General features: G+C 39.4%; 1 long non-coding RNA gene across 3 annotated transcripts in view; it reads left to right on the top strand.

The window, feature by feature from the left end:
• The window catches only part of LOC108704517, a 48,247-nt gene that overhangs the window by 13,334 nt on the left and 7,884 nt on the right, over nucleotides 1-27,029 (top strand). For 2 of the 3 annotated variants that reach the window (XR_005963306.1, XR_005963307.1), the window contains exons 4-8: nucleotides 19,436-19,528; nucleotides 20,334-21,095; nucleotides 24,222-24,330; nucleotides 24,556-24,753; nucleotides 26,801-26,834. This is a non-coding gene — a long non-coding RNA (uncharacterized LOC108704517). The remainder of the gene's footprint in view (nucleotides 1-19,435; nucleotides 19,529-20,333; nucleotides 21,096-24,221; nucleotides 24,331-24,555; nucleotides 24,754-26,800; nucleotides 26,835-27,029) is intronic. The other variant, XR_005963308.1, reaches the window with a different exon arrangement.

The following is a 27,029-nucleotide window of genomic DNA, read 5'->3' on the forward strand; positions in this document are numbered from 1 at the left end:
TTTTGTCTTTTCTCTGTAATAATTCAATTGTACCTTGTACCTGATCCAAACTAAGATATTATTAATCCTTATTGTGAGCAAAACCAGCCTATTAGGGTTATCTAATGTTTACATGGTTTTCTAGTAGATAGGGCTCTTACTGACGAGTGGTTGTAGCTGCGCTCCCCTGCGTTCCATTTTTCTGCGTTCAATTTTTCTGCGTTCAGCCGCAGGGTAGCGCAGGAATAGACGAATTAAGCTTTTTTCAATGCGGCTGTACTCACACAGGCGCGTGTAGGCGCTGAATGCAGGTTGAGACGCAACATGCTGCATTTTTCCTGCATTCGGCGCCTACACGCGCCTCTGAGTACAGCCCCATTGAAAAAAGCTTAATGCGTCTATTCCTGCGCTTCCCTGCAGCTGAACGCAGAAAACGGAACGCAGGGGAGCGCAGCTCCAACCGCTCGTCGGTAAGAGCCCTTAAGGTGTGAAGATCCAAATTATGGAAAGATCCCTTATCCGGAAAGCGCCAGGTCCCGAGCATTCCGGATAACTGGTCCAATACCTGTATTAAAATGTATCCATTATTTTCTTTTTCGGGATTGCTTCTTTAGTCACCGTAAGGGCTCTTACAGATGAGCGTTTGAAGCTGCGATCCCATGCGTTCCGTTTTTATGCGTTCAGCCGCAGGGGAGCGCAGGAGTAGACGCTTTCAATGCATTTCAATGGGGCTGTACTCACACAGGCGCATGTAGGCGCCGAACGCAGGAAAAATGCAGCATGTTGCGTCTTAACCTGCGTTCGGCGCCTACATGCACCTGTGTGATTACAACCCCTGCGCTCCCATGTGGCTGAACGCCTTAAAAACTGAATGCAGGGGATCGCAGCTTCAAACGCTTGTCTGTAAGAGCCCTAAAAGGGCAGAAAACCTGCTTATTAGACATGAATGCAATGAATAGGCCTTGAACATACTTTTTGCAAATTGGTTAATAACCAAAAATACATGGGTTTTGTTAGCTCTTCATGTAAACAGGGAAATTTAAATGACTCAATGTTTGGTCCTCTTGAGGTAGATATTAGATTATGCCATCCCTTCACCCTCTGTTGTGACTGTTGAGTTAGCAGGAGTTCATTATGCAGGTGGTTTTTCAGTGATCTAGTTGTAATTACAGAAAATTGAGACAAAAAATACTAAGGTAACAGTGCTTTTTTTTGTTTTTTTAGTTTAGTGCACATAACAACAAAAATAAATGTTTGTTTTATTTAAAACAAAAGGCAAAAAGTATGTGCAGCAGAAACCGTACTGACTTTTTAAATGGTTTGTTCACCTTCAAAGTAAATTTTAATATGGTGTAGACAAAAGAAGCCTAAGACCATAAACCATTAGTTTTCAATTTTAATCTTTTCTTGAGGCTTTTAAATTATTTACGTTTGTGTTGTACAACTATCATGCTTAGAATATAAATTATTTTCTAGTTGCTAGGGAGCAGTTTTGAAATAAAAATAGTATAGTATAGTAACAGGGAAAATAAATTAGTGATATTAAAGCTACTCATTAATTCTGTTCAGCCTGCCAAATGAAGTTACATAGTTACATAGTTACATCGGGTTGAAAAAAGACAAAGTCCATCAAGTTCACCCCCTCCAAATGAAAACCCAGCATCCATACACACACACCTCCCTACTTTCATATAAATTCTATATACCCATATCTATACTAACTATAGAGTTTAGTATCACAATAGCTTTTGATATTATGTCTGTCCAAAAAATCATCCAAGCCACTCTTAGGGCTAATACACATGAGCGTTTTTACCTGCGCTCCTCTGCGCTCCGTTTTTCGGCGTTCAGCCGCAGGGGAGCGCAGGAATAGACGCATTTAATTATTTCAAATGGGGCTGCACTCACACAGGCGCATGTAGGCGCCAAACGCAGGTTGAGACGCAACATGCTGCATTTTTCCTGCGTTCGGCGCCTACATGCGCCTGTGTGAGTAAAGCCCCATTTGAAATAATTAAATGCGTCTATTCCTGCGCTCCCCTGCGGCTGAACGCCGAAAAAACGGAACGCAGGGGAGCGCAGGTAAAAACGCTCATGTGTAAGAGCCCTTAAAGGCATTAACTGAATCAGCCATCACAACATCACCCAGCAGTGCATTCCACAACCTCACTGTCCTGACTGTGAAGAACCCCCTGCGTTGCTTCAAATGAGAGTTCTTTTCTTCTAGTCTAAAGGGGTGACCTCTGGTACGGTGATCCTCTTTATGGGTAAAAAAAAGTTATTGTTGGATTAGTGATACTGGAGTTTTTTTTTTTTGTTTTTTTTTTAAATGCCCTTAAAATTGACTGCCAGCTGGAGAAACTCCCCATGAGGCCAAGAGATAAACAGAAGCGGCATCTATAACTCTTGCTCTAAGAAGGCATAACCTAGGTTTGCGTGGCTTTCTTCTGACTACCTAAAAAAATCTTCAAAATTATACAGGCAGGTGATCTGGTTCCCTATGAAATGAACCTGTTGTGTGAATATAGTTGGGAATTAGGGCTGTATAGGATAAATGTCTGTAAATAAGTAACTTTATCAGCGCAATAAAAATAAGGGTGATCATGCTAATGATGATAAACCCACCCAAAAAAGTGTCCCTTGTCCTTTTTTGAGAAATGATTAAATTTAAAACAAACAATCAGGGAGTATGGGATCCATTATACTGAAACCCATTATCCAGAATACTCTGAATTATGGAAACCAGCCTATTGTGTTTATTTAATATTTACATGATTTCTAGTAGAGTTAAGGTATGGAGATCCAAATTACAGAAAGATCCGTTATTCGGAAAACCCAAGGTCGTGAGCATTCTGGATAATAGGTCCCATACCTGTATATGTGTGTGTATATATATATATATATATATATATATATATATATATATAATATATATATATATATATATATATATATATATATATATATATATATATATATATATATATATTGAAAAGAGGGTCAGCACACTCTATGATTTAAGGTGAAAAAAGTAGATTTATTCACACATCATCCGACGTTTCGGTCCCACATGGGGACCTTTCTCAAGGATACAGTGCAATAACAAAGATACAATTAAATACCCACCCCCCAGTGAATTTTGGGCGCCAAAAATGATGTCACCAGTCCATATAAGGCGACATCATTTTTGGCGCCCAAAATTCACTGGGGGGTGGGTATTTAATTGTATCTTTGTTATTGCACTGTATCCTTGAGAAAGGTCCCCATGTGGGACCGAAACGTCGGATGATGTGTGAATAAATCAACACTTTTTTCACCTTAAATCATACAGAGTGTGCTGACCCTCTTTTCAATATTGCTACAAACTTGGTCGTGCACCTCTGGCTTCGTCTATGAACGAGTGCAGGCACTGTCTGACATATATATATATCTCTATATGTAGCCGCCATAAAGCGTATATCAGCTAGTCTTTATTTGTGCATGGTGTATCAACGCGTTTCGGCTCTCCAGGTGAGCCGAAACGCCTTAATACACCATGCACAAATAAAGACTAGCTGATATACACTTTATGGCGGCTGCTGTGAGTGCTTTCATGGACTGTTATAACAATATTTTGGTTAGCACCCGGCAAATTGCTAAATGATTGGTGAGTGCCGATGAATTATATATATATATATTCAAGACCAATCCCAGCTGAAGTTATTAGACTCCCTAGCAGTCCATCAGGTCAATGTAGATAGATATGTAACTCCAGCACCAAAGGCTATGGGATATAAGCAACATAATATTAATAAAGTGTAGAATCTTTTCCAATTTGTATACACCTACGTGCACAGTGCCACACTACCACTTAATAAACTAGTGCTAAGTACAAAGAGAACAGTATTGCCAGTATTCAGAGGAAGTATAACTCCAATAATTGCACCCTTTTTCAACATAAAATGAAGGGAAGGGTTGCTCTTGCTGGACTACAACTCCCTAGTTTAAGTGTGGGTGGGTACTCTCAGACCCTCTGTAGAATATAGACACATCACAGATTGTAGTTAGGCCAGCGTTATTCATAGAACGCCTTCAATGTACTGCAGGTCAGCTTTTACTGCAGGTGTAGAAAGCAGGATGAGCACCATATAGTGTAAAACCTCAGTTTAATACAGTATAAAACCAAGTATTGCACTTACAAAGTTAAAATCGATCATTGGCAGTCAAAATAGGTCTGGAACTGCAATGGAGTGAATCTGGTCCTTCTTTGCCCTTCTCTAGTCCAGTTGTTAAGCTGAGCATCTACGAATAGATCCAATGATTTAGCGACCTTTTCCCTATTTGCCAGATGCTAGGCCAAATAAGGCTCCAGTTGTTTATCCCACGGTCACTGATTGGCCCTATGTAACCACTCAGTAGAGGCATCAGTGATCCAATGCTGCCCTCATCCAACCTACATGATACATAAATGACTTTAGGGTAAGGGCTTATGATGTCTTTAGGGTAAGGGCTTATGATGTTAGTTGCTGGAGCAAATTTCCATCAGATTCTGCTCTAGCAGATTGACAGTAAAAGGTTGCCTTTTCCCAGTAAATGATAATAAACCAGTTGGATAATGATCTAATGTACTTATTTTATTCTCTGCCTTGCATCCACTCCTGCCCATCTGGCTCCGTTTCCGCAGCTGATGTTGCGGAGCCTTTGCTTCTGTCATGCACCAGGGATGCATATGAGTGAGCGCTGTGCTAATTCCTATTAGACTCAGTAGGGGATATAATTAAGATGCTTCAGCCTGGCGATGCATGGCATTCTGTCACTCATTTAAAATCTGATTGCTGAAGCCATTTGCTTCTATGCTTTGCTAGTTGGCTGCAGCCCGTAGCTTAAAAAGGTGGTTCACCTTTAAGCTAACTTTTAGTGTTATAGATTGGCCAATTCTAAGCAACTTTTCAATTGGTCTACATTATTTATTTTGTACAGTTTTTTTAATTATTCGCCTTCTTCTTCTGACTCTTTCCAGCTTTCAAGTGGGCGTCGCTGACCCGTCTAAAAAACAAATGCTCTGTAAGGCTACAGATTGTATTGTTATTGCTAATTTTTATTACGCATCTTTCTATTCGGGCCTCTCCTATTCATTTTCCAGTCTCTTATTAATATCAATGCATGGTTGCTAGGGTAATTTGGACCCTAGCTACCAAATTCCTTAAAATGCAATTGAAAAAGCTGATGGATAAAAATTTAGGGATGCACCGAATCCAGGATTCGTTTCGGTATTCAGCCAGGATTAGGCCTTTTTCAGCAGGATTCGGGTTCAGCCGAATCCTTCTGCCCGGCCAAACCGAATCCGAATCCTAATTTGCATATGTAAATTAGGGGTGGGGAGGGAAATCACGTGACTTTGTCACAAAATAAGGAAGTAAAAATGTCCCCCCTTCCCACCCCTAATTTGCATATGCAAATTAGGGTTCGGTTCGGTATTCGGCCGAATCTTTCGCGAAGGATTCAGGGGTTCGGCCGAATCCAAAATAGTGGATTCGGTGCATCCCTAATAAAAATCAAAATAAATGAAAAACCACAAATAATAATATCACTCTTTACATCATGCTAAAAGTTAACTTAAAGTTGAACAACCCCTTTAAAGGTATTGTTTAAAAACTGGGTAAATAGATTAGGGATGCACCGAATCCAGGATTCGGTTCGGGATTCGGCCAGGATTCTGCCTTTTTCAGCAGGATTCGGGTTCGCCTAATCCTTCTACCCGGCCGAACCTAATCATAATTTGCATATGCAAATTAGGGGCCGGGAGGGAAATTGCGTGACTTTTTGTCAGAAAACAAGGAAGTAAAAAAAATGTTTTCCCCTTCCCGCCCCTAATTTGCATATGCAAATTAGGATTCAGTATTCGGACGAATCTTTCACGAAGGATTCGGGGGTTCGGCCGAATCCAAAAAAGTGGATTCGGTGCATCCCTAAAATAGATAGTATGCTTGGCTAACTAACTATACAGCCTATGTATTTACCCAGCTTTTATTTTTATAATGAACTGTTCCTTTAAAGAACATCTGTGCAGCAGCCATGAAAGCAATGAAAATGGAGGTTGTATAATAGTATTTACAGTAAAGGGCTGCATTGTCTGACTTGTATAAGTTTACCCACTTTGAAATGTACACAGACATTTTAATGTAATATTTTAAATACACATACATACTGTACTAAAATGATGAAGGTTGAAATTCCCAGACATACACATTTAAATTTTAGGCACCCAGGATAGATGCATGCAGTCTAGCAATTGCTGTGGATCCTTGTATAACCTGTTTCAGCTACTCATTTCAGTGGCAATAAGGCCAATTGCACAGTGGGTACCATGGTCCTCTTACAAAGAACAACACCTCCCTCCTTCTGTAAAAGTTTTACACATCCGTTAATATCTATGTGCAGGGTAAAGGGCTTTGTATATGTAGGGACCCATAAGTCTAATGGCCCTTATGGCTTCATTCCCTGCCAGTGCCTGCTTTTCCCTGTTGCTGGGTTAAAACCCATGTAACAACTTATACATTATTTGCATACCTTTTCTATTGGTTCTAGGTTGTGATCACTTTCTGCAGTGTTGTTACAAAGTGCTTTGCAGGGTGGGGCACTTATTCTTTGGCCTGCAGCAGTCGAGCTGGGCAGTGGATCCATAGAGCCTGGAGTCAACAAGGCCCCAGAAGTGTCGGGGTACAGGGACCCCGTGAACGAGGTGATCTAGTGTGTAGTGTAGCTCCTGTTATAGCACTCTATAGAGAGTGAGGCTAGTGAGAAAGAGCAGCTCAAGCTCCAACTAGGAGGATAGAAGGGAGTAGCTCTCCCCCAGGCTTTGCTTTGTCTGTAGTGAAGGGACCGCAGTAGTGACGAGGGAATTAGGCTAAGTGTAACCTTGTTCCAAGTCTGCTGTGGGGGTCCAAGCCACACGAGGGACCGAAATCCTGGATAGTGATTTCTCAACTCCTTTGGGTTATGCCTAGTGTGGTGTGTCTATATGTCGTCTCTGCTACACCTTGTGAATGTACTTGGAGATGTACTGTGGCTACGTCTTGTGTGAGTATCACAATCCCTGTGGCGCTTTGTTTTAAATAACACCTGTTCTACTGTATTGCAAAGAACCCCTGGTGTCCAACTCTATTTTTGTGTATTTTTGGCAGTAGTGAGTTGCAGTTTAACAACATCAGCACGTGTGTTTACATTTTTTGCGTAAGCCCGTCCTGGTGAAAGAGGGTCGTGTCTAGCCCATGCTCTATCACACTAATTGGAAATTGTCTAAATCAGCCAATTAGGTGCTACATATAGTTATTGCAATTGCACTGAACGGCAATGCAGGAAAAAGTGCAGCACGTAAGTAACATATAGCTAATAATTCACATGCTTGTGCTTAATCTGGAACTTTTGAGGATAATTTATTGAAAGGCTCAAAGTCTGCTCAGGACTTGTACCTCACAGCAACCAAACAGAATGTTTATTTGACTTGTAAATGCTACTTGCAGATTGGTAGCTATTGGCATACTAGACCAGTTGCAAACTTTCTTTTAAAGCTTATAGGCTGCTTTTGCCATGTCATAAGAAGAATATGGATCTATACTGGAGCTGTCGATAGCAGAAAATATATGAATAATAAACCCTTTTACTATTTTGGGCTCTGGTGTTACACAATGGCAAATGACATTTTTGGCATCAGATGCAGTCCTGCTTTATCTTATCATTGCAGCGTCTGTTGATAATGATTTTCTCACTCTTGGAAGGCTATATAAATCCAGATGAATAATTTATTTATATAACAATTTCACTGCATTTTAATGAGGTGGTTGTTTCACTTTATTAATCTTACGTTCAGTAAATGGGCTTAGGTTGTTTTAGGCTATGTTCTATGTTTATCTGCATATGTATTAACAGGGAGAGCATCTATCTTACTACTTGATCTGCTGAGCTAAAAGGAAAGGCTATCACTAGCCAATAAGACAGCACCCTGAGGGGCCAGTAATAATGTATATAGGAAAAGTGTGCTAGGCTTCATTAAAGGAGAAGGAAACCTAGTCGGCGCAAAAACCCTTCCCCCCTCCCGTGTGTTGCCCACCCTCCCCCCTCCCCCCTGGCCTACCCGTCCCGCTGGGCAAATGCCCCTAACTTGTTACCCCTTCTGCGCAGGTCCAGTCTATGGACTTCACCGACGCCATCTTCTTCCACGCGATCTTCTTCCTGCTTTGACCGGCGCATGCGCAGTAGGAGCATTTCGCCGGTACGATCTACTGCGCATGCGCCAAAAGTCACGAAAACGTTGTGACTTTTGGCGCGTGCCAGTAGATCCGTACCGGCGAAATGCTCTTACTGCGCATGCGCCGGTCAAAGCAGGAAGAAGATCGCGTGGAAGAAGATGGCGTCGGTGAAGTCCATAGACTGGACCTGCGCAGAAGGGTAACAAGTTAGGGGCATTTGCCCAGCGGGACGGGTAGGCCAGGGGGGAGGAGGGAGGGTGGGCAACACACGGGAGGGGGGAAGGGTTTTTGCGCTGACTAGGTTTCCTTCTCCTTTAAGCGAGAAGTAGTATTGTTTATCCTACAAAAATATGTAGTATTCAAAATCCTTAATGGATCTGTTTAATGTTCTTTTAATTCATTGATTCAATTTGTTTGCATAGATTGTTTATAAGTAATTTAAAATAAGTGCTGACACTATCAGTATCATTTGCTATAAGACCTCCCTAGTAGAGATCCATGGCAAAAACTGTTGATGCTGTGTTCAGCCTCGTCTGTCTAAATTGAAAGGGGTTGTACACTATCGAGTTTTAGTATGATGTGTTAGGGCTCTTACACATGAGCGTTCTGACCTGCGCTCCCCTGCGTTCCGTTTTTTGGCGTTCAGCCGCAGGGGAGCGCAGGAATAGACGCAAGTCATTATTTGAAATGGGGCTGTACTCACTCAGGCACGTGTAGGCGCCGAACGCAGGTTCAGACGCAACATGCTGCATTTTTCCTGCATTCGGCGCCTACACGCGCCTGAGTGATTACAGCCCATTTCAAATAATGACTTGCGTCTATTCCTGCGCTCCCCTGCGGCTGAACGCCAAAAAACGGAACGCAGGGGAGCGCAGGTCAGAACGCTCATGTGTAAGAGCCCTTAGTGTTATTCTGAGACCATTTGCATTTTATCATTTTTTTATGTTTTTTTTTTGTTATTTCGCATTTTATTCGCAGCTCTCGACTTTGTGATTTTGTCATCCTGGTTGCTAGGGTCCAAATTAAGCTAGTAACCATGAATTGATTAAGTAAGTGACTGAAATGTGAATAGGAGATCATCTGAAGAAGGCAAAGAAGAAGGCAAATAATTAAAAAAAAGTTGCTTAGAATTGGTCAATCTATAGAATACTTAAAGTTAACATAAGTGCGAACCACCCCTTTAAAAAGACCTACCTTTCCTTAAAGGAGAACTAAAGCTTAACTAAAGAAGTAGACAATAAATGTCTTGCTTTATGTTTTGGGATCAGTACCATCCCAAGGCAACCACGGCTCTTTAGAAGTAAAGAGCTGTGTCTCCAAAGATGCCCCAGTAGCTCCTCATCTTCTTTTCTACTGATTCACTGCACATGCTCTGTGCTGCTGTCACTTATTGAGCTTAGGGACCCACTCAAAATATACAGTACATATAGTATAGAAATTTCACAATTTAAGGCTTATTAGTAATTAAAACAGATAATTACTACATGGCCGTACAGAAACCAGAAACTAGCATCAGAATTTAATAATCAGCCTTTTAGCTTTTGCTTATATTACAGACAAACTTCATTTTCTGATTGATAATTTGTGACGACCCTTAAACTTAGCTACTCAGAGCCCACTGAGCATGTGAGTGTCACAAACACTTTCCAAGGTGGTGACCCCCTGTGACAAGTTTGAAGTCCTGGATCATTGCTGCTATTGAGAAGCTGAAACTTTAGGCTGGTGCAATAAGTTATGTATATAATATAAGGCACTTTTATAGCCACATTCATTCTTGGGCTTTAGTTCTCCTTTAAAGGAACAGTTCAGTATAAAACTAAAAACTGGGCAAATAGATAGTACAGGTATGGGACCTGTTATCCAGAATGCTCGGGACCTGGGGTTTTCCGGATAACGGATCTTTCCATAATTTGGGTCTTCATGCTTTGTCTACTAGAAATTAATTTAAACATTAAATAAACCCAATAGGCTTGTTTTGCTTCTAATAAGGATTTAATTATATCTTAGTTGGGATTAAGTATAAGCTACTGTTTTATTATTACAGAGAAAAAGGAAATCATTTTTAAAAATTTGGATTATTTGGATAAAATGGAGTCTATGGGAGAAGGCCATTCCGTAATTCGGAGCTTTCTGGATATCGGGTTTCCGGATAAGTGATCCTATACCTGTATGTGCAAAATAAAAAAAATGTTTCTCATATAATTAGTTAGCCAAAAATGTAATGTATAAAGGCTGGAGTGATATTAGAAACATCTTTTTATTTTGTACGTACTATCTATTTACCCAGTTTGCATTTTTGCACTGAACTGTTCCTTTACACAGGGGCTTCTAAAAAGTAGGGTTTCAGTATTATAATTGCCCTTTAGCTCAATGAAGGATATTTGTATGCGCAACTTGGTGATTTATAGTTTTATTGGTGGCTGCTGATCCTGGCCAATAGACTCTTGTGCACCTGTAATGATATATTTACTAGACACACATGTGGTACATTTGCTACAGATGAAGAAACCTCTCCTGACTTTATTAGGAAGCAAGCAATGTATTTGCCGGCTGCAAAGAAATCACACTTCCAGAAGGGAGAATATTACATTCTCTTGTAAGGCTGCAGAATATAGTGTTTGTGATTTAACACAAATGCCAGTAGATAAAAGCTACAAGTACATGGATTAGTCCTGCCCTTCAGTAAAAAATGCTTCCGGTATCAAAGACGGGAGGGTTTTGTGTCTCGCCACTAAAATACCCTTCGGTTAAAATCGTTTTGTTGAAGGCAGGACCCACTTTGTGGGAAGTTTTTGTGCTTTCCACTCCTGTTACTTCAAGCCATTCTTGTTATCAGAGCTGCCCCACATTTATATGTATCTGTAGTTCTGTGTAACCACAAGCAATGCAAAGCTTTACCACCTTTATGTATATTACACAGTGTCCTATTAATAATTCATAGGAGTGGAGAAAGGCAAATGTGCTGAAATAAGAACTATATATCGGTACAACTCTAACACTGTTAACTAAAACCATTTGTATGAAATTAAAGTGCATGCGTAGTTCAACTATGTCCAGCTTGTAGCCATCCAGCTGTTGAGCTACAACTCTCAGAATACCAAGAAACTGAGTACACCTCTTTTATTCTGGATAATGACAACGTTGTTTTCTTCCACTTACCAGAAATATTTATGTTTCATTTCTGATGCCAAACTACTTGTCATTGGCTGCTTGGCCTTTCACCCTATCATATCACTCATCCAAGTGTTTGCTCACTGACTGACCAAAATATTGCAATTATCAGGAAGACAGTAACACAAAAAAGGCCAGTTATTAAAGGGGACATGGACTGTCACAACATTTTCTGTAAAATTGCTCAGCACTTTTGTAATTTACACATTTTTAATTTTTTTTTTAGATTTCATTATATTTTTCGTTTTCACATTGCTAATGGCAATAAGGTGTAATCTAAATGCTCCCTGCTGTTTTTGCTGTTTTTTTTTTTTCAAGTGTCTCTAGAACTGAGCAGGGAAGTCAGAGGAGAAGCTTACTACTTTATTGAATTGTTTTTTTTTTTTGCTGTTTTACTTTGACAGCAGGGGGCACTCTGGGTTGCAAAACTAGGGAATATTTCCCCTTTAACCTGGACATACATGCAGAGTTCCACTTCAATCAAGTGATCACTTCTTTGCCCAAGTCCTCTTCTGAGTGGATCTTTGGCTGATTCCTCTGCTGTGCTTCGATATGGCCTCCAATTAAACGAGTGGTCCGTGCAATATTATTGGTGCCAGGTTGCATACACAAATATGAGTTCTTAAAGGGGTGGTTCACCTTTAAAGGAAAACTATACCCCCACAAAATGAATACTTCAGCAACTGTCACGGGAAGAAGTGTTGAAGCAAAAGACTCAACTCTCTCTATTAATTGGCTCATGTGACCTAAGAAGTATAGTTTGTTTGGTTTGTATGTTTGCACAGTGAATCGTACGATCCCAGGAGACAGCCCTTGTTTTTTAAAATGGCAATTTTCTATATATGATTACCCAATGGCACATACTACTAGTATATTAGTATATTATTATGAAAATGGTTTGTTTACATGAAGCAGGATTTTACATATGATCTGTTTTATGCAATATCTTTTTATAGAGACCTACATTGTTTGGGGGGTAGAGTTTTCCTTTAAGCTATCTTTTAGTATGTTATGGAATGGCCAATGGTAAGCAACTTTTTAATTGGTCCTGATTATTTATTTTCTATAGTCCTTGAATTGTTTGCCTTCTTTTTCTGACTCTTTCTAGCTTTTAAATGAGGGTCGCTGACCCCATAAAAAAAAACCAGATGCTCTGTATGGCTACAAATAGATTATTATTACTTTGTATTATTCATCTTTCTATTCAGGCCATCTCCTATTCATATCCCAGTCTCTTATTCAAAAGAATTTGGACCCTAGCAACCAGGTTGCTTAAAAATCTAAATAACTCAAAAACCACAAATAATAATAAATGAAAACCAATTGCAAATTGTCTCAGAATAGCACTCTTTACATCATACTAAAAGCTAATTCAAATGTGAGCAAACCCCTTTAAGCCAGGCAGCCTTTCTATAATATGAATGCATTTATACAAAGGGGAGGATGTTATTTTGACCCCATGCATAAGTTAATGGTTTGTCAAAAAGCCAAGTGTGCCTAAAATGTCTTTAGAATGCCCTATTGCTAGCCTCCGTTGAAGGAGTTCCAATTAGATATATTATTTAATATATTTTTTTATATATAGCAGCCTCTAGACTAATGGCAGATGTATTTTTTGATTCACACTGCCATTGGACAGAACCCAGAGACAGCCAAAAAGCTGTCATGGTATCAGCCCAGCCTCTGCTCTATTCCAGCATACGTTAATATGAGAAGCAGTAATTGCCTGAGGGGTTTTGTCTGGGTTCTGGTGCAAGGAGCAAAATGCAGCAATGCCCCCGTCACATGTTTTTTTTTTTTTTGCCTTCCTCTGGATCAACTAGGCAGATTAAAAAAAAAAAAATACGAAAAGGTTGAACTTGATGGACGTGTGCCTTTTTTCAACCTTACTTAAGTTACTATGGGGCACATTTACTCGAGTAAAGCATTAGAAGATAAAAAACTTTGAATTTCAAAGGTTTTTTTTTTGGCTACTTCGACCTTCGAATTGGCTACTTCGACCTTCGACTTTGAATTGAATGATTCTAACTAAAAATCGCTCGACTATTCGACCATTCGATAGTCGAAGCACTGTCTCTTTAAAAAAAACTTCGAACCCCTACTTTGCCACCTAAAACCTACCGAGCACCAATGTTGGCCTATGCGGAAGGTCCCCATAGGCTTTCTAAGTATTTTTTTAGAGAAGGAAAATCGTTCGATCGATGAATTAAAATTCTTAGAATCGTTAATTTTTCCTACGATCGTTCGAACGAACGAATTGCGGTAAATTCTTCAACTTCGATAGTCGAAGGATTTTACTTCGGTTGAATATCGAGGGTTAATTAACCCTCGATATTCGACCAATAGTAAAAGTGCCCCTATGTGTTTGATAAATGAGCACCAAGAGTATGTGGTTTTCTTCCCCAATAAGTCATTTATAAATAATCCCTTATGTCTGCTAGTAGTCTTATGGTCATAAAATGAACAAATTGTAGCAGGCTATGCGAATGTTAAAAATATGGCAACTAACATGGCAGTTGCCATGAATATGTATTTATGCAGAGATGGATTGCTAGTAATATATTGCTAATAAGGGGTTTTAAAGGGGAAATAACTCCCCACGTTTTCTGTCTCTATCCTGTCCTTTTCTAAAGAGGAATGTACTTTCTGGGCATATGTAGAACCGTGTAGTAGGGTTGGTGGCTGTCACATTTAACTCTATTATATCCAGCCTGACAATCCAGAGCACAGATTTCAGGGCAGGAGCAGAACCTTAAAGATTAAAACACTAATGTATACCCTTTAATAAATGGTTGTACTGAACTTTTGATAAATAATGGGATAAATGGTAAATATTTGATGCCAAAGAGAAGCCCATTTATTCCAAAGAACAGAAATCTATCACCACTACTACTTAAAGGGGTAATTCACCTTCAAACTAGTTGTTTTCCAATCACCAGAAATAAAGACTTTTTTCAATCAGTTTCTATTTTCTATGTGTGAACGTTTTTCTAATATTGAAGTGTAAAGTGTCATTTTTTACCTTTTAATGCAGCTCTGGGGGGGGGGGTGTCACTGACTCTTTTAATGGGTTGTTCACCTTTGAGATAACTTTTAGATGTAGACAGTGATATTCTGAGAGAGTTGGCTTTAATTTTTTACTATTTTAGGTTTTAGAGGTATATGGTTTTTTATTCAGCAACTCTTGAATTTGCATTCTTCAATTGAAGCAATCTGGTTGCTAGGGTGCAAACTGCCCTAGCAACCATGTATTGATTTAAATAAGAGACTGGCATATGAATAGGAGAGGGGCTGAATAGAAGGATCAGTAAAAAAAAAGTAGCAATAATAATACATTTTCTAGCCTTACAGAACATTTTCTTTTTAGAAGGGGTCGGCGACGCCAATTTGAAAAGTGCAAAGAGTCCGAAGAAAAAGGCAAATAACTATAAGTCTAAAAAAATAAATAATGAAAACCAATTTAAAAGTTAAAGATTAGAATTGGCCATTCTATAACATGCTAAAAGTTACCTTAAAGGAATAGTTCAGTGTGAAAATAAAAACTGTGTAAATAGATAGGCTGTGCAAAATAAAAATTGTTTCTAATATATTTAGTTAGCCAAAAATGTAATATATAAAGGCTGGAGTGGACAGATGTCTAATAAAACAGCCAGAATCCAACTTCCTGCTTTTCAGCTCTATAACTCTGAGTTAGTCAGCGACTTGAAGGGGGGGCCACATGGTACATTTCTGTTCAGTGAGTTTGTAATTGATCCTCAGCATTCAGCTCAGATTCAAAAGCAACAGATATGACCCATGTGGCCCCCCCTCAAGTCTCTGATTGGTTACTGCCTGGTAACCAGGGTAACCAGTCAGTGTAAACCAAGAGAGCTGAAAAGCAGGAAGTTGGGTTCTGACTGACAAGTTATATATCAAATCACTCCAGCCTTTATACATTACATTTTTGGATAACTAACTATATTAGAAACATTTTTTATTTTGCACAGCCTATCTATTTACCCAGTTTTTATTTTTACACTGAACAATTCCTTTAAAGGTGAACCACCCCTTTAACTGTTCTAAATTGATACATTTAGTTGATACATTTCTTATCTTTGTCCCTGCTGAGCAGAATCCCTGAGTTTCATTACAGGCAGCTGTTAGAAGTGATACAATAGTTGCTAATACTCCAGAGATGCTGCTGAGAAATGTATCCACTAAATGTTGCAAAATTGTAACAGGTTAGAGTCTGCGCCTGAATTACTGAGCTGCCAGACTCAACCACAGACGGGAATGTTCAACTATAAACTTAGATTTTGGAGAAACAGTAAAAAATAAATAATGGAAAGTTATCTGAAAAAAGTGTTTGGAAAGTGAACAAAACCTTTTGGCAGGCCATACACCTGCATAGACCTACACATTTGATCAGGTTGCCATTATTTGGCCACCTTTGTGCTGGCCCAAATTGGGTAATTGAATTGCCTGGGCTCCTGGCCTAACATGGTCATAGTAGAAGCCTATGTGGGCTAGTCGGGAGAGAACTGTGTTAACAAGCCAATTTGTTCCTTGCCCTATGGGATTTTTAATCCTGCCCAATAGGCTGATCTTTGGCTGGGTATCTGTTGGGGAAGCTGTCTGTTGACCCCTACATTTAAAGAAAACATCTGGAGTGACAATTTAAATGTATAAATATCTTTTTTTATTGGTGGAGAGGGCAAGTCCGTATAAGTTGATTTTAGCATAACTATTACATTATTTGAATAGAGTGATTAAAATAAACCAGAAGGGCAAAAATAGAAGTTAAGGAAGTTCTGGGCATTGATTCATTGATTAAAACTGGCTTGTTTGCCCTTTTCGCTGATGTATACTGCAAAAGACCCCTTCCATTGGAGCACAGGTAAGCTTGTTTATAAAGCACAGCCCACTTATCAAATTCCTAAAGCAATAGCCTCTTGGATTAGGCCACTACCACTGATAACTTGTCAACAGAAATGTTCAGTTTCTGCCTAGATTTGCACATAAAAGCTCTTACATTCCCAGAAGAAACTATATTACACATTAAAACACCCTTCTGGCCGTGCAAATGTGCATTGGCCGTCTCCGTGTTCTATTTTGGTCTGCCTGCTTCGTGTTTGCTGGCTGCCTCCATGCTGCTGTGCAGGAATAAACTGCATTCCTGACATTTCTCTAATCCCCTGTGCTGCTGTTAAAAAGCCATAGAGGTCCTGGGAAAGAAAGTGATAAGGCGATGTAAGGAGGTGCTACGTGCCAGGCATTAAGCCTTTGTGCATTCCTAAAGGAAATCTACTGTTCCAGGGAGCGTGGGTACATTATGCAAATTAATTTAGCGAAGGTATGGCCTTCAAAGAGGTGGGAATTGGTTTAGCCCTGAAGGCCAGAAGCATCTGAGAAAGAAGATAAAGTGATAAATTTGGTCTAATCTTCTTGTCACTGGTAGAAAAGATGTCACAGAAGCAATTGCGCTGGGGAGAGCTTCTAGCAGTGGATGGTTTGTATAATAAGAAAACTCTCCGGAGAGAAAGCACAGTAATCACTTGTTTGGCATTTACACCTTGAAATCCTTTCAACTCCCGACTCTTGCGGGTGTTCGGTTTACTTTCTGCTGTTTGTGCCTTGGAGAAAGATATTGAGTATCAAACCAAGATATGAATAAACTGCAAGCAATTAAAGTTCGTCAAGCCTTTCTGGCATTTCAAAAATTATATACACTAAGGCAGTGTTGCTAAACGAAGGGACTGGATGCAAAATGTTTCTTTTGTGGTTATTATTGTCATGGGCCTCGCAGGCAATTAATTGATTGGGGTAATAGTATTTAGGCTGCTTGAGATAGACTAGCAAGTGACATCATTGGGACATAAGCCCCAATTACTACAGGTAAGGGATCCCTTATCCGGAAACTTATCTAAATAGCTCAGAATTATGGGAAGGCCATCTCCTAGGGTAAGGTCACACTGTGAAATTCGGGGAGATTTAGTCGCCCGGTGACTAATTGCCTCTTCTTTGGGGCGACTAATCTCCCCAAACTGCTTCCACGTGCTACAATGAAAAAACGCCTGCGGCATGGCACTCGTGGTGCTTTGTTTTCCGAAGACGCCCAAAGTTGCCTCACGGGGAAAACGAAGTGCCCCGAGTGCCATGCAGCAGGCGTGTTTTCATTGTAGCAGGGGGAAGCAGTTCAGGGAGATTAGTCTCACAGAAGAAGAGGCAATTAGTCGCACAACTTGCCTATATCTGGTGCCATACATTAAAATGTACCCTTTCTAACATGGCATGGCTCATAGCTAGGGAAAATAATCTTGCAGTTTACAGAAGCAGTCATTTGTTGGTGTGGCTGCAGCCATAGGGGCAGCTGACTGTTACAAGAAGGTAGTCAACTGGCCTCATAATTAAGCCTAGTGCAATTTTCTTTCATTTTGTCAGCAAAGGGAAACCAAAGCTAAAATACAGCTTGATTTAGTAACACACCGAATCAATCCAAATGATATTTGAAATGTGTTTTTAGTATGTTAAATAATGGCCAATTCTAAGCAACTTTTCAATTGGTCTTCGTTATTTGCTTTTTACAGTTTTTCCATTATTTTCTTTCTTCTTCTGACTCTTTCCAGCTTTCAAATGGGGGTCACTGACCCCATCTAAAAACCAAATGCTCTGTAAGACTGCAGCTGTATTGTTATTGTTTCTTTTTATTACTCCTCTTTCTATTCAGGCCTCTCATATTCATATTCCAGTCTCTTATTCAAATCGGTGCATGGTTGCTACAGTAATTTGGACCCTATCAACCAGATTGCTGAAATTGCAAACTGGAGAGCTGCTAAATAACTCAAATTGCAACTTGTCTCAGAATATCACTCTCTACATCATACTAAAAGCTAGCTCATACTGCACAGAAAATGGTGTGGTGTATATGGCAAACACTGCATTCAGGAAGAGGTGCATTCCTCTGATAGTGTTTGGCAGGTTTAATTCTGCTCATACATAAGGCCAGAGTTCTGCTTATTAGGGTGGAGCCCAATCTCATTGACAGCCTAGAGCAGATGAAAGACTTTACGGCATGGGCACACATGTTGTTCTCAGACATGATCCGTGCCACAGTTTTTTTAATCTTAGCGCTTTAAGCTAAGGCAATGGCACAATAACGCTAGTATACCAATACACATATACGCTAGTGTATATGTGACTGTCAGCTTTTATAAAAACCGTGGCTTGAACTGGGCCAAAAATGTGGCCAAGATCCGCATGTGTGTCCATGCCCTTATACTGTAGTAATGTGCTGTGGAGAGGTGAAGGTTTAGAGATGTTTATTTCTTTGAGACCGTCAGTCACTTTAAATTGTTGCTGCTGCTAGCCTGATGTATTAAAGGCAGTGCACTTGGTAATAGGGATGTTAAAGAGACCGGGACTGTAGTAGTTTTAAAGGGGACCCGTCACTCAAACAAAATTATTCCAAATCCTATTTTATCATGTTAGTCAAGCAAAATGAACTTTAATTGGACTGTATAAATTATCTGAATATTGTTTCCATCAGTCTGGGAACTCATAATTATAGTAACCAGGAAGGAGCCATTTTGTGGACACTGTTATTAAGGAAAGCCTTGTATCATCTCAGAATCTTGTTTGTGCACCAGGAGACAGGGACCCAATGTCCATCCCCATGCGCTGGTTACACAATTAAATTGTTAAAAGAGCTGGGGGAATGTGGAGAGAGCAGATGACATCTAGGAAGTGCTGAATGGAAAGTGAAAGTAATTGTTTGCCCCGCCTCTATGCCTAGGCATAGAGGCGGGGTAGGCAATATTTGATTGACAGCTGATATATTTAAAAGAGTTTACAACAGCTATGAATGCTTTAATAAAAAAAAGAAATTGGCTTTCATGTTTAATTTAAAAAGGACTTTTATTATACAGATTTTTATGTCCGGGTGACGGGTCCACTTTAATCTAAGCTTAGGATGTGCTTCACAGACTGATGTAAAAATGTCAGAATCTTGACTTACAACCCATGTTGCATTGTGTGAATAGTGTGTAAATCAAACCTTGTGTTTGCTTTGTGCCATTCAGAGAGAAGTTGCAGATTCCTACGCCCAAAATGCCAAAGTGATTGAAAAGCAGCTGGAAATAAAGGACATGAGAAAGAGGAGACTGCAGGAGTTGGTAATAACCATCATACATGGAAGATACAGCAGTCCATCTACTTAACTTTGCTTAGATTTTTCGTGGGGATCAGTGTCTCCACATATATATGCACATGTTGTGTCCACCATACACAGCTCTGGCACTCTCATCACAACAGTTACACCCTTATAGAAATACTGTGGGCAGGGAGAGGTTGAAGGTCCTCTGGCTGGAGGCATCTCTGTAGATCTAGGCATCCTAGGGGAATACTTGTTTTTACCTGTTCTGATAACAATAAGCACAGATCTCCGGGTAACTACTTCACATTTTAATAGGGGATATGTATGGCATTGCTCTGGTCTGAGGAGCATTTTTATCATCACTATATGAACAATTCCCTTTAATGGGAAGTGCTACTGCCAGTGATTATAATTGGCCAAGAGGGCTGTCTTGCAGCATTTACCAATAATGTTAATTTGCTGTAACTCCACAAACGTGCTCCTGTTATAAAGTAAAATAACATATGGCTATGTTTAGTATTTAAATCAGAAGTCTATTTACAAAAGACTAATTCAGGTTCTGGGTGTTGCCTGTTTCATTATAAACTGCAGCCAATAGGTTTGGCTAGTTCTTTCCCATATTTCAGACCTTAGACACAGGCTCTGGGCCTCATATAACACAGAAATGTTTAGAAACAGAACATGCAAGGCCAATAAAATTTGTGAATCACTGCTATCCTTTTGTCTTTTATAGCATGGGTTACTGACCGGCTTTTACTGGGCTGGCCTGAATAGTCCCAGTGGATGTTTCCATAAGACTTTAATTTCCTGCTCTTCTTCCACAGACTGAGTTGGAAGCTAAGATGAAATGGACGCTAATTGACAACCAGTTCAAATAGAAGAGGCATCAGCCATGAGGCTGACAGTGTGAAAGGCCATCTTGCCTGACACTTTGGATTGCTAAGAAGAGCTGTGACGTTTAAGGTTGGATCCCTGCCTTCTGATGCAGCTTCACTTCTTGTCCTTTATGGAACAGAAAGAAGCGATGAACAAGGGATTTACCAGCAGGGAAATAGCTTCTCATACCAAAAGATTCCATTCCAATACATTAGAGATGATCTTTCATATGTTCACAGCTCAAGTAAAAATAAAAATACACTGCCCTTAAGTTCAGTGTTGTTGATTTTACTGCATTGATTGATGTCCAGTGCTTACTCCCTTGACTCTTGGTTTGAGTACCTTTTGCTTCAGTTTTGTAAATATGTGGAACAATTTGAAACCGATAACAAATGGAAAAATATACTGGAAATGTATACCAAGTACTGGACATCTTCAAGAGAAATCTGTTTAGTTTTACAGGACATGTATCAGGTTCTGATATTGGTGTCATTAAAAACGAATAACTTTGGCTGTAACTAGGGATGCAAAAAATCCTCTATTTTGGGAGTCGGCTTAATCCCGACTGTTTGTTGAAGGATTCAACCATATCCCAAACCAATTCAGGATTCAGTGCATCCCTACTTAAACATACTCTTGGTAACACCATTGTTTTTTTTTTATTGTTTCAGCTTCACTGAACTGAATCATGATCAACAGTGAACACCAAGGTTTGATTTTTTTTTTGTTTATTGTAATAAAGCCATTGTATTTATGGGCATCTATTACAGCCGTTTTCTGTGGATACGTTTTTTACACTTTTTCATTAATTGTTTTATGACAATTCAAGTATGGAACCTATTATTATTAGCTGGGAACTGGGTGTTTTCTGGATATAGGGTCTTTCAGTAATTTGGATTGCAATACCTTAAATGCACTAAAAACATTTACACATTAAAATAACCCAATAGGATTGTTTTGCCACCAATATGAATTTATACAGCATAGTTACCATCAAGTACAAAGTACTATTTTATTATTAGAGAAAAATAATTTTATAAAATTCGAAAAATAACATAAAAAACAGGACTTTGTGGGAGATGGCCTTACTGTAACTTTCAACATACTTGTTTTCTGGATAAGGGATCCCATACCGTTGTTATTTATAAATTGAGACATTGCTTAGATTAGATTACATTTTTTTTAAAATAATTTAAATCTGAGGTTTTACTTATAAAATGGGATTATATATTAAGTCTACAAACAATTCTATTGAATAGCCTAAAATGACATTATTATTTAAGCTGTAGCTGCATAATGTGCAAGGTAATGGACTCCTTTCTGTAAACTTTAAGCATTTAAAAAATCACCACTAAGAGAAGTGGCTGCCGTGTGCATCTGTGCATAAGATACTATTCCAAGGTGACTTTTGGATGCCCCAGTCTTACCAATTTACAAAGAAAATGTATATTTAAACATTTGCATGAATAATCACTCTAGAGGCCAGCAATCCCCCAAACAGCCAGATCCTATTAAACAGTGACATTCATAAATATTCCTTCTTTGCGTACATTAATTCAGTTATGTGAAATATGGGAGCTGTCATTTTGCTTCTTTGTGTATGTGCAGAATGTACAGGAATGTACCTCTATTGGGGCAAGCAATATGGCATAGGTTACGGTCTTCCTAAGGGATGCGGCTTACTATCGTTGTGGGCTGTGAGCTGCAGGGGTATACAGGTATGGGACCGGTTATCCAGAATGCGTCTGACCTGTGGTTTTCCAGATAAAGCGGCCTTTCCATAATTTGGATCTCCATACTTTGCTAAAAACCATTTAAGCATTAACTAAACCCTTTTCCTGCAAAAAGGAGTCATTATATCTTAGTTGGGATCAAGTATAAGGTAGTGTTTTATTATTCCAGAGAAAAGATGGTCATTAGATGGCCTTTCCTTAATTTGGAGATGTCAGTATAATGAGTTTCTGGATAACTGATCATATACCTGTATATATTTTACCCCTTGAATGTCATATAGCTTTCACGTCAGTGGGTGAAGCCTTGTGCCACTTTAGTTTATTTTGTGGATTTGTGCATTTTTTCCCCCCTTGTCGGACTGGAAAAACAACTGTGCAATTAAATTCACTGTAGACTGTGGGCAGCTTTTTGTTTTATAATGCCAAGGAGAATCTTACCTTCCCTATTAGTCCCAGAAGCCATGGTGTATTCAGATAATGGTTTTGGCTGAGGTGGGTAAAACAGGAGAACTGCCTGGTGCTTGCTGGCGAGTGTTTGAGATGGAACAAATGGGTCAAGAAATGTTGTATTCAGCTTCATATACTCCTCATTTTGTTTTTGTTCCCTTTGCTGCTTCGTTTACTTTAATGTAAGTATCAGTAACCTGTTACTCTGCAGTAAGATGCCTAGAATTCTTGCTCCTGTCATTCAGCGTCTTAATAAGTTCTGACAGCTCCAAGTTGCAGAACAGACAGCATCTGTTCATGGGAGGCACAGTGCCATCTGCACCATATCTGTGACGGCTCCCCACACAGTGCTGTGTATACACTGGGCAACCATGCAGAGGAGTATACAGGGGCCTTAAAGGTACACTAACATACTTACTGTATTTCTGTTGTACCAAGGATCCACTTCTAATGTGCACTCATAACAGCAGGGATTACTTTATTATGATAGTGTAGTTTTACATGTGGGGGGGGGGGAAGTACCTTTTCTTTGGTATGTAATTATGTTGTTTGAGTTTATGTGAATCTACAACAGCATGACAAAGGTCACAGTGCAAGTTTGACACCAAATTGTTATTACATATAATTAGGCCTATCTGGTGCAGCCACTAACCCTACTGCAATATGCTGGCTACGTACTAATAAACATTCTTGATATTTGAAAATGTCAATGTTTGTATCAACCTAATGAGCTATATGAATAAGACCTTAATTCCCGCATGGAGCCAGTGTCTCAGAAATCAAAGGTAGAGAGCAGTTTGTTATACAGGGGTTTTAACTGGGAAGGGTCATTTATCTTTGCCCACTCTTGTTCTGAAGATCCAGGTAGTTTTGGTTTACCAGTTTGCTTTGCATAGTGCCAGAAAGAAGAAACAGTAGATGTTTATTAAATAAAACAATAGGGCAAAAAAATTATATTGTCCCTTTAAATGTAAGAGTATAAGATATGAAGGGCATACCTCAGTCAGCCATATTTATCTATGCGAACATGTTTGAGTTCATATGCTGCTGCTTGCCATATCATCCAGTGAAACATGGCTCCAGTGGACAATTGTGCTTTATCTAGTCATGTATTATCCTAGTGCCAACAAATAGTTCTCTGGCTAGAATCAAACCTAGGACCCCAGCAATATGAACTACCCTTGTATAGTTCTGCACGACCTACATAGACAGGTAAGTCTGCACATGCCTGATTGGCAGAAAGGACACAGTACCGAAATGGAGCGCTACTTCCAGTATTACCTGTTTGGTATCAGGTGCCTCTAGGTGTATGGCCCCAAAAACTGGCAAGGGCCTAAAATTAGTATCCATGAACAAAACACCAATGGCACATCCGATGCTTGTGAAACCAGTTGTGGGTTTATTTATTTAGCTCATAATAAGCTTCACAAAGGGTCTTGTATAGTCCCGAAACGTTGCCATTATTATGAGCTAAATAGATAAACTCATAACTAGTTTCACAAGCATCTGATGTGCCATTGGTGTTTTGTTTGTGGATACTGATTGGCAGAAAGGAGAAGTTAACCCAAGTCCTGCAATACAGGAACATTTGTAATTTTTTCTGCTGGTTGAGACTGACATATCTGAGGTTAATGCAATGTTCCTTATTTTCTACAGTGGTCGTACTGCCATGTCGTCGGTTAAAAGGAATCTTGACTGCTAGGCAGACTTTCAACTCAACAGAAGGCCCAGAATGTGAGAACGAGCATTTAAAAACAAGACAAAGGTGAAGCAAATTTTGTTTTGATATCACACAGCACATCACAGGCCAGTGTGTCATAGATTCCATTTAAAAAAGGTGTTATAATGGTCAGTTTCAATGGTCTCTCAAGATGGGATATGACTTCCTATATTTTTCTTTTTCTTCCCTATTAATTACATTAGCATCAAGCATCGTTTTTACCACATTCTATTGTTCTATAATCCTCCTTCTCCATGAATTGTGTTTAAGGCAGAATGAAGTTAAAATCACTTGGGCGTCCCCTCCAGTCATCATAATAACGTAACCTGGTATCCCACGCATGCCCCAGTTCGGACCGAAATGAAAAATCGATGGAAGAAGCTGAAAAAGATTATGACAAGTTGCTTCTACAGAAATACCTCGGGCCAGTGCAATTTTTAGTGAACGAGTACTAGCCTGGAGTATTAGGTAAGGGATTATAGTTTACAGATATTAGGCTTTGGGGTGCCTAACAATTTGGCACCCCCAGTGATTATACCTTTTGTTTTCCTTTAAGGGCCCAGTGACATTAAAATGATGCCATAAAAAGATGTTTATGGAGTATATGGAGGGGGGTCTTAAGTCCAGATCAAGAATGTTCAGTTGGTTAGCTCCATCCTTAAAAAGCCAGAAAATGACATGGCCTAATATTGCCATTGATTGAACCCTCCTTACCAACTTCTCAGGCTTTTTCATAACCAGAGAGAGACACTATTTATCTATGCCAGTGTAGGTATTGAACTCTACAGAACATTGTCCATCTGGCAAATCTGATGGCTTTTTTTAATTATATTTTAAATAGGGTAAGAGTTTAAACCAAATCCAGTTATATATATCTATTACCAATCATGGGACAGCTATACAATAGGGTTAAAACAGATGTTCTGTTTCCTTTAACATAATGATATCAAAGAAGGTGCACTTGCACCTTTTGTAATATTTTACTGCATTTCATCAGGCGGAGTATAGCCTCCCTAGACAGTCCGTTTGTTATTACTGTGGAAATATGCACCCTCTCCGAGGGGAAAGAAAATCCCTGTTTATAGATTAAAAGCAAGAGTCTGCAGTCTGTCATCTGAGCAGCTGTATGAAACTGCCTGAAGTTAATTTCTAAATAATTATTGCAAACCCCCTGTCACAGACAAAGAAGAACAATAAAGAGTCCAGAAGAGAGTTTATAAAGGCCATTTAATCGATCAAGCTGTGTTAAGGAGATGGACGTAGATTGGGTTTAGCAGAGGTAATTTATTAACAGGGTGGTAATAAAGTGATGAATGCTGCTCAAAAATCCTCTTTCGTTGCTGGTTTTGCGATTCAATAATTGTCAAGGTTTGCGCCATCTAAATAGGTTTCTATAGTTTACAGGACCTGTAGCACCTATAACTATTCTTCCCAAAGGCTTTACAATTATTTGATAATATGCTATATGAAACGAATGGTGTTGGAAAGTCCTTTTTTCTCATTGAAATATTTTAACTGTTGGATGTAAACACCTGAACAAAAGACTCAATCCTACTTTACATTCTAGCCTAGGGGCATCAGATTTTGTAGCACCCTACCAAAGCTTGTGCTGTTGCGCGGTGTTGCATGGTATGATCAGATAAATCTGACCCACGAAATCGTTCGTGGAGTTCTACCTTAACCCAGAATGCTCTGAAAAAAAATATAGCTTTTATTAACAATGAGGTGGGAAGGTAAAACACAAAGTGCTTTGTGCCACTGAATTGTGCCTGTCACTCAGATGCAACTCGTTACTCTCCCTGTATTAAAGAAGAACTAAAGTTTAAATCATTGAGGGGGGGGATGCCAAATGTTAGGCAACCCCCAGTTATTAAAATCGCTTACCTGATACCTCAGGCTGGTGTTAATGTTTACAAAAAACTGCACCAGCCCAGGGTACCTCTGCAGAAGAAACTTGTCACCTTCTTCATATTCTTCCATCTGTTTTTCATTCAGGTTCTGGCAGGCGCATGAGCAATATAGTGAAAGCCAAAATAGGAAACACCAGCTTTTCACTATAGTGCGCATGCCCTTGCTCAGACAAAAGAAGACAGGAGAGGAACGATCTGCACTGGACCAATGCAATTTTCTGGTAACCGGAGCGCTGGCCTGGAGTATCCAGTAAGCCATGGGTTCCCAACCTTTTTTTGTTTATCAGCCACATTTAAATGTAAAACAACTTGGAGAGCAACACAAGCATGAAAAAAGTGGATGGGGATGTCAAATACTGTAAGTGATTGACTATTCAGTAGCCTCTATGGACTGACAGCCTATAGAAGGCTCTGTTTGCAGTACACTTGGTTTTTATGCAACCAGAGTGCAGCAGCAACAAATTCTAATCAACGGTAATCAAAAAAATCACCACAAAGCAATGTTTATGTTTCTAACAAATAGGAAAATTAAAGGCTTATATCCAAACTGTTGCCAGAGTTCTTTAGGTATAAATGTATTTTAATATTGCTTTTTTATTTTACAGATTTTACCATTCAGAGCAAACTTAACAAGACCAAGTGAGTAAATATAAAACTTTCTAGCTGCAACGTTGTTTGATCTATTAAAGGGGAAACACATTTGTTATATTGGTGATACGTATTTGACAGTTTTAATGGATGCCTGTTGCTAACCACTTTTTATTTTTCATGATGAACACTAAAAACTGGCGGGACACTGCTTCCCAAAGTTTTGTCGAAATGCATAATTCATTA

Source organism: Xenopus laevis, chromosome 8L, assembly GCF_017654675.1.
Source record: "Xenopus laevis strain J_2021 chromosome 8L, Xenopus_laevis_v10.1, whole genome shotgun sequence".
Taxonomy (NCBI): domain Eukaryota; kingdom Metazoa; phylum Chordata; class Amphibia; order Anura; family Pipidae; genus Xenopus; species Xenopus laevis.